The sequence below is a fragment of the Mustela erminea genome, chromosome 1 (assembly GCF_009829155.1).
Source record: "Mustela erminea isolate mMusErm1 chromosome 1, mMusErm1.Pri, whole genome shotgun sequence".
Taxonomy (NCBI): Eukaryota; Metazoa; Chordata; class Mammalia; order Carnivora; family Mustelidae; genus Mustela; species Mustela erminea.
Window position 1 is genome coordinate 169,677,601 of NC_045614.1, and position 12,068 is coordinate 169,689,668.

The window sequence follows — 12,068 nt, forward strand, 5'->3', positions numbered from 1 at the left end:
CTCTCCTCCAGCAACCCTGTTCGTTTCCTATGACTAAAGAGTCTCTTATGGTTTGTCTTCCTCTCTGATTTAGTCTTATTTTATTTTTTCCTCTCTTCCCCTGTGATCCTGTTTTGTTTCTTAAATTTCACATGTAAATGAGATCAAATGATAATTGTCCTTCTCTGATTGATTTATTTCACTTAGCAAAATATCCTCTAGCTCCATCCATGTCCTTGCAAGTGGTAAGATTTCATTCTTGGTTTTTTTTTTTTTTGGTGGCTGAGTAGTATTCCAGTATGTGTGTGTGCACACACAAAAACACACACACACACATTTATATATATATAATTATTAATATATTATGTTAATAATTATCATTATATTATAATTATATATTATAATTTATTATATTATTATATAATAATAATATTATATATATATATATATGCCACATCTTCCTTATGCATTCTTCTGTTGATGGACTTCAAGGGTCTTTCCATAGTTTGGCTATTGTGGACATTGCTGCTATCAACATTGGAGTGCAGGTGCCCCTTTGGATCACTCCATTTATACCTTTGGGGTAAATACCCAGTAGTGCAATTGCTGGGTCATAGGGTAGCTCTTCTTTTCTTTTTTTCTTTCTTTCTTTCTTTCTTTCTTTCTTTCTTTCTTTCTTTCTTTCTTTCTTTCTTTCTTTCTTTCAAGATCTTATTTATTTCACAGTGAGAGAGAGAGCACAAGCAGGGGGACCAGCAGGCAGAGGGAGGGGGAGAAGCAGGCTCCCTCCTTGGCGCCTGACCTGACCCTGGGATCATGACCTGAGCTGAAGGTAGACATTTAACTGACTGAGACACGAAGGCACCCCAAGGGGTAGCTCTATTTTCAACTTTTTGAGGAAGCTTCATACTGTTTTCCAGAGTGGCTACACCAGCTTGCATTCCCACCAACAGTGTAGGAAGGTTCCCCTTTCTTGGCATTGTTGCCAACATCTGTCATTTCCTGACTTGTTAATTTTAGCCCTTCTGACTGCTGTGAGATGGTATCTCATTGTGGTTTTCATTTGTATATCCTTGATGACGAGTGATGTTGAACATTTTTTCATGTGTGTGTTGGCCATCTGTATGTCTTCTTTGGAGAAATGTCTGTTTGTGTCTTCTGCCTATTTCTTGATTGGATTATTTGTTCTTTGGGTGTTGAGTTTGATAAGTTCTTTATAGATTTTGGATACCAGCCCTTTATCTGATAAGACATTTACAAATATCTTCTCCCATTCTGTGTCTTGGTTTTGTCAACCGTTTCCTTTGCTTGCAAGACACATTTTTCGGTTACCTTAAATGTTAATATGAGTTTAAACCTTACAAATTACCAATGTTTTAGAGCATTTAGAAATGTATTGAGTCACAGTGTTTGGCAGAGCAGACATTGCAGTTTCCTATTGCAGTCATATACTTCTTCACACTCCCCCAACTCCCCATTTCCCCTACTGATTTAATTATAACATATTTAGGTAGAGGATCAAAACCCACTGTTCTTGGAAGGGTAACTCTCAAAAGAATAAATTATTATTTAACTAAACCTTTCATAGAAACTCATTTTTACTAGCTATGATTGTTGTATGTGTGAGCAAATGGCACCACTCTGGCCAAAATATGTAAGAGATCTGCTGGGATAAAACTGAGGTTTTTGGGGCACCTGGGTGGCTCAGTGGGTTAAAGCCTCTGCCTTCAGCTCGGGTCATGATCTCAGGGTACTAGGATCGAGCCCCACATCAGGGTCTCTGCTCAGTGGGGAGTCTGCTTCCCTCCTCTCTCTGCCTGCCTCTCTGCCTACTTGTGATTTCTCTCTGTCAAATAAATAAATAAATTCTTTAAAAAAAAAGAAAACTGAGGTTTTCATTCCTGAGACAAAACAAATAAAACAAAACCCCTCAGTTCTACCTAAAGAAATATCATCAATCTTTCTGTTATTCTTGCCTTGAATACAGCCAGGAATCTTGAAACTGAAAAATTGAAATAAATTGAATTCATGGCATTTTTGGTTTGCTGAACTAGCACACATATACCTATACGTACCTATATGCCTATACCTCAACTCCATATTTATGAGGGATAAAATGCTCCCTAATTTAAGCTATTTATTAGTTAATAGTTTAATAGATAAAGGTATTCATTTATTTACTATAAAGCTGAAGCCATCCCTAACCAATATAGGGAGGGAAGAGAAAGGCTAATGGCAACATTTTTCTCAAAGGATGAAAATTTTGTTTTGAATATCAATGATTTTTTGAATATCTAATTCCGATGTTCAGGGTCCTAAGGATCCAATTTAGAGACTTTCTTAGGCATGAAAAAGAGACTGAATAAGCTGTGAAATCTATGAAATACCCACCCTTATCCCCATTTAAACAGAGCAGCCTTGCTGATTTTAAGTGTTGTGATTTCCAGTAAGAACAATGTTTTGTTTCTATAACATTTGAAAATACCTAATGTGAATCATTATCTTCAGTTATAAATAACTATCTAAAATATTAACTATATTGAAATTTTAAAGTTTATTTTTCTGTCAGAAACTTCTCTTTTTTTTCTGTTAGAAAATTATATCTATTCTTAAATTAAAAGGTTAGATGACAGCAGGAATTTGACCTTATTGTAGATAATATTATTTATGACACTTTTGAAGTTCTGCAGCAATAAGCTAGGGAGTTTTGGTAATTTTCCAGAGAAGCATTATTGAAATTTAAAAACAGATTGATAGATTCAAACATGTAAAACTTTATTGTTGCTTTATTTCATAGCTAAGTTACAGTTTTGCACCTTGTATTCTTGGTAGAAAATGACTTGTAAATTAAAATTGACACCGAAGCTTTGCGCAATGGCCGTTTCGTAGCCAATGAGATTTATCCAAGGCGCGATTACTGCTAATTAAAATTAGCACCTGAAAAGTTAAAATAGCAATGAGACAGAACAAAAGTTTCATCTTTTAAAATATCCTTTGACTAGTATTAAATATTATTTTTCATAAAATAACAATTTTTGTGAGAATACATGAATTTCAGGATTTAATGTTAAATATTACCATTTTTCTGGACAAATCTGCCTTTCAATCTTTTTATTTTTAAAATACTATAAGCTTAGAAAATAGTCAGAATTTATTCTTTCTATGTCTCATTGCATCTTAAGGATTTAGATAAAAGTGAATACAAAATGGTGCACCTGTTATTTTAATCGATCTTTAAGGATTGTTCAAAGAAATGAGTCCTCCAAAATCACAAAAATGTGATTAGGTAGTCACAGATAGTAGGCCTTTGAGAATATCTAGCAGGGTTCATATAGAGAGGTGATCTGCATGGTCAAATATGATGTTGTTGTTTTTCTAATAGACTTTATTTTTTTAAATAGTTTTAAGTTTACAACAAAATTGAGCAGAAAGTACAGAGAGTTATCATATACATACCCATTCTCACATGTGCAAAACTGAGCAGGAAGTACAGAGTTATCATATATACACCCATTATCACATGCACATAGCTTCCCCCCAAATCAACATTCCTCACCAGAATGATACACTTGTTACAGTTGCTGAAGGAATACTGACACAACATTATCACCCAAAGTCCATAGTTTATATCAGTGTTCATTTTTGGTGTTGTACATTTTACATTTTACATTTTACTGTTTTGACAAATGGTGTGTATTCACCATTATATTCTCATATAGAATATACAAACAAACCAACATAAATCAAAAGAGGCAAAGAACTAAATATTGACCCAGTAAATCTAACCAACCAAGAACATTAGTCTGTGTAACTACATCTGGAAAAATCCATATATCTTAAATATTTGTTATCACTTATTAATTATTAATAAGTTGCACTATTTCTTGTGAGACTGTATATAACTTATTTTATTGAGATAAAATAACATACCATAAAATCCATCCTTTTGAAATGAACAACTTAGTGCTTTTTTAGTTCATTCATAATTTTACAGTTTTTCACTGATAATTCTAGAACATTTTGATCACTCCAAAAAGAAAACTGGCTCGTATTGGTAGGGACCCCCCTCTTTATGTCCTTCCCCTAGTCTCTCATAAAGACTTATCTATTTTCTCTCTCTAAGATTTTTCTTTTGTGGACATTTCATACAAATGGAATCCAATAACATGGGACCTTGTGTGTCTGTCTGCTTTTACTTAACATAATGTTATCAAGGTATATCAATGTTTGCCACATGTATCTGTAACTTTGTTCTTTTTCATGAATGAATAATACTCCACTGTTATTCATATGTCACATTTTGTTTATCCATTCATCAGCTGATGGGCATTGGGTTATTTTTCCACTTTGGGCTATTTATGAATACTGCTGCTGTGGACATTTATGTAAAAGTTTTTGTGAAAATATACATTTTTAATTCTCTTGTCTCTATAACTAAAAGTGGAATTGCTGCATTATGTACTAAAGCAAAGTTTAACTATTTAAGAAACTGCCAAACTACTCTCCAAAACAATTGCAAAATTTTACGTGTCTACCAACAACGCATAACGATTTCAATTTTTTATATATCCTCAGCAGTACTTGATGTCGTCCATCTCCTTTTTTAGAGTTATCATCATAAACATAAAGTGGTATCTCATTTTGATTTTGATTTCATATTCTTAGTGACAAATGATGTTAAGCATCTCTTCCTGTGCTTATTGGCCATTTAAATATCTCCTTGAATATCTCCTTAGGTAAATATTTGTCAATTTTGTTGTTCTTTTCAAAGACTCAAATTTAGTTTCATTGATTTTTTTTCACCTGTGTTCTATTTCATAAGTTTTTGCTCTAATCTTTATGACCCTTTCTTCTACTTGCTTTGGGTTCCAGTATTCTTCCTCTTCTAGTTTCTTAAGTTAAAAGGGTTGTATTATTAACTTGAGGTCTTTTACTTCTTTTTTTTAAATAGATATTTTGCAGAGTCTAGTTGTATATTATACGCTTTTAAAATGGCAATTTCAGTTATAATACAAAAAAGAACAATTATTTTTTAAATATTTTATTTATTTACTTATTTATCAGAGAGAGAGAGAGAGAGAGAGCACTTACAAGCAGGGGAAGGCAGAAGGCAGAGGATGAAGCAAATCCCCTGCTGAGCAAGGAACCCCATGCAGGATTTGATCCCACGGCCCCATGATCATGACCTGACCCAAAACAAACATTTAACAGAATAAGCCACCCAGGCATTGCAAAACAATCAATTCTTAAGACATTTTGTTTACAGAGACCTAGTAATATGTGTCTCTGATAGTTCATATCTTCCACAGAGAAATATTATATATATTCATGTATCTCAAAAATCATATTCTTTTTGTGCTTCCTAATTAAAAACTAATGTAGATAATAAAAGTACCAGGAATTTAGATTTAGAATGAATTAGGTCAAATTTTTACTTTTATTCACTGTGTAATTGTGTAGTAAAATCAGTAAACTATTCTGATAAAAATATTTATGCATAGATTATTATTACCCTAACAGTTTCAGGTGCAGTGAGAGTCATGTTGGATTTCAACGACTGAGTACATTGTGTATTGTTTTTTCTCTGATAACACCCAGAGACCAGTATCTGCTACTATAAACAAGGTTTCCTGAATTTGGAATTAGGACATAGAGAGGAATTTAGGACATAAACCTACTTTTTACCTATTTTGTAAATTTGCTTAGGATCTGTTTAGTTATGATTCTCAGGCTATATCAATAATCTATTTCTGATATAACCTTTAAATATAAATTAAGCGGGACGCCTGGGTGGCTCAGTTGGTTGGACGACTGCCTTCGGCTCAGGTCATGATCCCAGAGTCCCGGGATCGAGTCCCGCATCCGGCTCCCAGCTCCAAAGGAAGTCTGCTTCTCTCTCTGACCTTCTCCTCGCTCATGTTCTCTCTCACTGTGTCTCTCTCAAATAAATAAATAAAATCTTTTAAATATATATATATATATATATATAACTTAAGCACAACAATGTAAATATACTTAACACTACTGAAGAGTAAACTTTAAAATGGTGAAGATGGGAAGATTTGCTGTGTGCATTTTACTACAATTAAAAATAAAGAAAAATATTAAAAAATAATAATTTATAACTATAAACTGGCTTCTATGTTCTTTCATTGCATTTAATATTTAGTAGGCATGTTTTCATTTTCATTCATCTCACTATTTTTTAAAAATATCCTTGCACTTTCTTTCTTCAACCCAATTTCTTTTTTAGGACTAGGAGGTTTATTTTCACATATTTGCCAATTTTCAAATTGTCCTTCTGTATTGATTTGTAATTTTATTCCATTGTGATCATAGCGGATTATTTTATGACATAAATTCCTTTCAGATTAGTTGACACTTTTTAAATGGCCTAAAATATGGTCTATCTTGGTAAATATTAGTGGCATATAGAGAAGAATGTGTAGTTTGCAGCTATAAGTTAGAGAGTTCTGTAGAAGTTCATTATGCCTGTTTCTCTTGTAGTGTTTTTCAGGTCTATTTATTTCTTATTGATGATTTTATTGTTGTTTTACCCTTTATTGAAAGTGGAATATTAAGGTTTCCAAGTGCTATTGTTGAATCTTCTAATTTGCTCTTCAAATTCCATAAATTTTTAAGGATTTATTTTGGGAGGAGCAATTTTAGGTTTATAACAGAATTTAGAGCGGAATACCTAGATTTCCCATACATCTCCTACCCACACTCATGTGTAACTCTCCCATTATGAATATCACTTGCCAAAATGGTACATTTTTACCAAGGTTGAACCTACTTTGACACATCCTTTTAACCCAAAGTCTATAGTTTACATTTCAGTTCACTCTTATTGTTGTATATTCTATGGCTTTGAACAAATCTAATATAACCAATATTCATTATTATAATATAAGAGTATTTTCACTGCCCTAAACCCCCCTGTGCTCTGCCCATTTATCTGAACCCCTCCCTACCACTCCCACTTACTATTTAATTGATTCCATAGTTTTACTTTTCTCAGAATGACATGTAGTTGGAATCATATAGTACGTAGGCTTCTCAGATCAACTCCTTTCACCTAGTAATATTTAAGTTTCCTCTATGTACCATTTCCGTTTTGCCCATGTCTTCATGGTTTGATAGCACATTTCTTTTTAGTTCTGAATAATATTTCATTGTCTGTATATACTACAGTTTATTTATCCATTCACTTACTAAAGGACATCTTGGTTGCTTCCAAGTTTTGTCGAGTATGACTAAAATTGTGATAAACATTCCCACATATGTTTTTGTGTGGACACACTTTTCAACTGCTTTGCATGAATACCAAAGAGAGCAATTGTTGGATTATATGGTAATAGTATATTTAATTTTTTAAGAAACCGATAAATTGTCTTTCATGTCTGTATTATTTTATATGCCCACTACCAATGGAAGAGCTCCTATTTCTCCACATTCTCTGCAGAATTTGGTGTTTTCAGTGTTTGGATTTTGGACATTCTAGTAGTCATGTAGAGATATCTTATTGTTGTTTTAATTTTCATTCCCCTGATGACATATGATGTGGACATCTTTCCATATGTTTATTTGCCATCTGTGTATCTTCTTTACTGAGCTGTTTTTTAAGGTCTTTGGCCCATTTTTTAATCAGTCGTTTGTTTTCTTAAACTGTTATTCTTTAAAAGTTCTTTGTATATTTTGAATAATAGTCTTTAATCAGTTGCATCTTTGTAAATATTTTCTCCTAATCTGGGACTTGTCTTCTAATTATTTTGATATTGTCTTTGTGGAACAGAAGCTTTTAAATGAAGTCCAGCTTCAATTAACAGTAATCAGTTATTTCTTTCATGGATTGTGTGGTTTTTTGTTGTATGTAGGAAGACGTCACCATCCTCAAGGTCATCTAGGTTCTCTGTTATATTATCTTCTAGGAGTTTCATAGTTTTGCATTTTACATCTAGGTCTATAATTTATTTTGATTAATTTTTATGATAGATGCATCTAGATTTTTTTTTGCATATAAATTTCCAGTTGTTCCAGCATCATTTATTGAAGAGACTATTTTTGCTTTATCATATTACCTTTTCCACTTTGTCATAGATTAGTTTACTGTATTTATGGGAGTCTACTGGTAGACTACATCTTTTTCATTGATCTACTTGTCTACTCTTTCACCAATATCATACTGTCTTGATTATTTTAGCTTTATAGTAAGTCTTGAAGTTGGGTAGCATCAGTCCTTTAAATTTGTTCTTCTCCAAAAACATTGCAATGATTGCTCTGATATATCTTTTGCATCCCCATATGAACTTCATATGTATAACCTTCCTAATAAATGTTAGAGTAAGCTTATCAATATCCATAAAATGATTGGCTGATATTTTAATGGAGATTGCATTAAAATGTGTAGATCAAGGCCAAAAGAACTTACATCTTGACAATGTTGAGTCTCTAACATGAACATGGAATCATTTATTTAGTTCCTTGGTTTTGTTCATCAGAGTTCTGTAGTTTTCCCCAAATAGATCTTGTACATATTTTTGTTAGATTTTTTATAACAGTATTTCATTGAGGGGATGTGCTCATGTAAATGGCATTGTATTTTTAGTTTCAAACTCCACTGGTTCATTGTTAGTATATTGAAAAGCAGTGAGTTTTCTATATCTCTATCAGTCTTGTATTCTGAAACTTGCTCTAACTGCTTATTTAATTTTAGGAGAGTTTCGTGCGTGTGTGTGTGTGTGTGTGTGTGTGTCAGTTATTTTGAATTTTCCACATAAAAGATTATGTCATCTAAGAACAAAAACAGTTTTACATGATTCTTCCCAAACTTCTTTCCTTGCTATACTTTTGATTAAAAATGAGTGATGAGACTGGACATTCTTGCCTTGTACCTGATCTTAATGGGGAAACCTCGAGTTTCTCATCAAAAAGAACAATGTTACCTGTAAGTTTTTTGTAAATATCTTTGTAAAATTGAAAAAGTTCTTTTCTATTCCTAGTTTACTAAGTTTTTACTGTAAATGTGTGTTGGTTTTGTCAAATGCTCATTCTGCAACTATTAGTGTGATTCTGTGATTTTTCTTTTTTAGTGTTTTGATGAGATAGATTACATTGATTTTTAAATGTTGAATACCCTTGCAGCCTGGAATAGGTCCTACTTGGCCCTGATGCATAATTCTTTTTACAAATCTTTTTTGGATTCAGTTTGGTAATATTTTGCTGAGGATGTTTTAAGCTATATTCATGAAAAATATTGGTCTTCAGACTTCTTTTCTTAAAATCCCTTCTCTTTTAATGTCTGGTTTTTGCATTAGAGTAATGCTGAACTCAGGATGAGTTAAGTATTCTTTCCACTTCTATATTCTGAAAGAGACTGTAGACAACTGATAAAACTTCTTTCTTAAATGTTTGGTAAAATTTACCAATGAACACATCTGGGTCTGATACTTTCTGTTTGGAAAAGTTGTTAATTATTAGTTCAACTACTTTCATAGATATAGGCCAATTCACATAATTTATTTCTTCTTGTGTGAGATTTGACAGATTGTGTCTTTCAAGGAATTATTCCATTTCACCTAGGTAATTAAATTTGGGGGCATAGAACTCTTCATACTATTCTTTTTTCATCCTTTTAGTTTCTATGGAATCTGTAATGATGCCACTGCTTTTATTACTGGTATTAGTAACTTGTGTTCTCTCTCTTTTTTTCTTACTTAGCCTGGCTAGAAGTTCATTAATTTTATAGATCTTTTTTAAAGTAATAGCTTTTGGTTTCATTGCTTTTTCTCTATTGATGTTCTATTTTAAATTCCATTGATTTCAGCTCTAATTCTTATTATTTCTTTTCTTCTGCTTATTTTGGATTTAATTTGCTCTTCTTTTTCTTCTTCTTCTTCTTCTCTTCTTCCTCTTCTTTAGTTTTATGTGATAGACTCTGACATGATTTATTTTAGGTCTTTTGTCCTTTTTAAAATATATGCATTCAAAATTATAAATTTTTCTCTATATACTACTTTTGCTGTATCTCGTAGGTTTTTGTAAGTTGTTTATCATTTTCATTTAGTTTAAAATAGATTTTTAATTTCTCTTTTGATTTGGATTCTCTTTTATTTAGAAGTGCATTGCCTTATTTCAAAGGATTCTGAGATTTCCCAGTTATCTTTCTGTTATTGATTTCTAGTTTAATTCCACTGTGGTCTGAGAGCAGACATTGCATGATTTCTATTATTTTAAATTTGTTAAGGTGTGTTTTATGGCTCAGAATAAAGTCTGTCTTGGTGAATGTTTCATGTCAGCTTGACATAAATGTCTATATTGCTGTTGTTAGATGGAATATTCTATGGGTATCCATTACATCTAGTTTATTAAAGGTGTTGTTGAGTTTAGATATATCCTAGTGACTTTCTGCCTGTTGGATCTGTCCATTTCTGAGAGAAAGGTATTGACATCTCCAAATATGATAGTGTATTCTCACCTATTTCTCTTCACAGTTCTATCAGTCTTTTTTTTCCCCACATAATTTGACATTCTGTTCTTAGTTATTTATGTATTAAGAATTGTTGTGTCTTATTGGAGGACTAATTGCTTTATCCATTTGCAATGCCTTCATCCCTGATAATTTTCTTTATCTTGAAGTCGGCTCTTTGTGAAATTAATATAATTACTCCTGCCTTTTTTTTTTCTTTTGATTAGTATTAGCATGGTGTGTTTTTCTCTATTCATTTACTTTTAATCTATATTTAATCTTTATATTTAAGTGGGTTTCTTCGAGACAATATATAGTTGGGTTGTGTTTTTGTTTGTTTGTTTGTTTTGTTTTGTTTTGTGTTTTAACACATAATGTATTATTTCCTTCAGGGGTACAGGTCTGTGATTCATCAGTCTTAAACAATTCACAGCACTCACCGTAGCACATACCTTCCCCAATGTCCATAACTCAACCACCCTATCACTCCCTTCCACCCCCCAGCAACCCTAAGTTCTTTTCCTCATAAAGGTCTCTTACAGTTTGTCTCCCTCCCCAGTCCCATCTTGTTTAATTTTTTTTTCCCACCCGGCCTCCTATGACACCCCACCATGCCTTTCAAATTCCTTATATCAGAGATATCATATGATAATTGTCTGTCTCTAATTGACTTATTTTGCTTAGCATAATACCCTCTACTTCCATCCATGTCTTTGCAAATGGCAGGATTTCATGGGTGTTTTTCATGGGTGTTTTTCATGGCTGCATGGTATTCCATTGTATTTATATACAACATCTTATTTATCCATTCATCTGTTGATGGACAGCTAGGTTCTTTCCACAGTTTGGTTATTGTGGACATTGTTGCTTTAAAATGTAGGTGCACTTGCCCGTTCAGATTACTACCTTTGTATCTTTAGGGTAAATACCCAGTAGTGTGATTGCTGGGATGTAGGTTGTAGCTGGTAGCTCTATTTTCAACTTTTTTAAGAGCATGCGTAGTGTTTTCCAGAGTGGCTACACTAGCTTGCATTCCCACCAATAGTGTAGGAGGGCTCCCCTTTCTCCACATCCTCGCCAACACCTGTCCTTTCCTGATTTGTTAATTTTAGCTATTCTGACTGGTGTGAGGTGGTGTCTCACTGTGGATTTGATTTGTTCCTGATGCTGGGTGATGTTGAGCACTTTTTCGTGTGTCTGTTGGCCATTTTGATGTCTTCTTTGCAGAAATGTGTGTTCATGTCTTATGTCCATTTATTGATGGGATTATTTGTACTTTGGGTGTTGAGTTTGATAAGTTCTTTATAGATTTTGGATATTAGCCCTTTATATGATATGTACTTTGCAAATATCTTCTCCCATTGTGTTGGTTGTCTTTTGGTTTTGTTGACTATTTCCTTTGCTGTGCAAAAACTTTTGATATTGATGAAATGCCAATTGTTCATTTTTTGCCCTTGCTTCCCTTGTCTTTGGTGATGTTTCTAGGAAGAAGTTGCTGCAGCTGAGGTCGAAGAGGTTGCTGTCTGTATTCTCCCAAGGATTTTGATGGATTCCTTTCTCACATAGAGGTCCTTCATCCATTTTGAGTCTATTTTCATGTGTGGTATAGGGAAATGGTCCA

The 12,068-nt window shown here is 33.0% G+C and overlaps 1 pseudogene; it reads left to right on the forward strand.

The window, feature by feature from the left end:
• Positions 1-2,842: 2,842 nt before the first annotated feature.
• LOC116581221 lies at positions 2,843-3,005 on the forward strand (annotated as a pseudogene).
• The last annotated feature ends 9,063 nt before the right edge of the window (positions 3,006-12,068 follow it).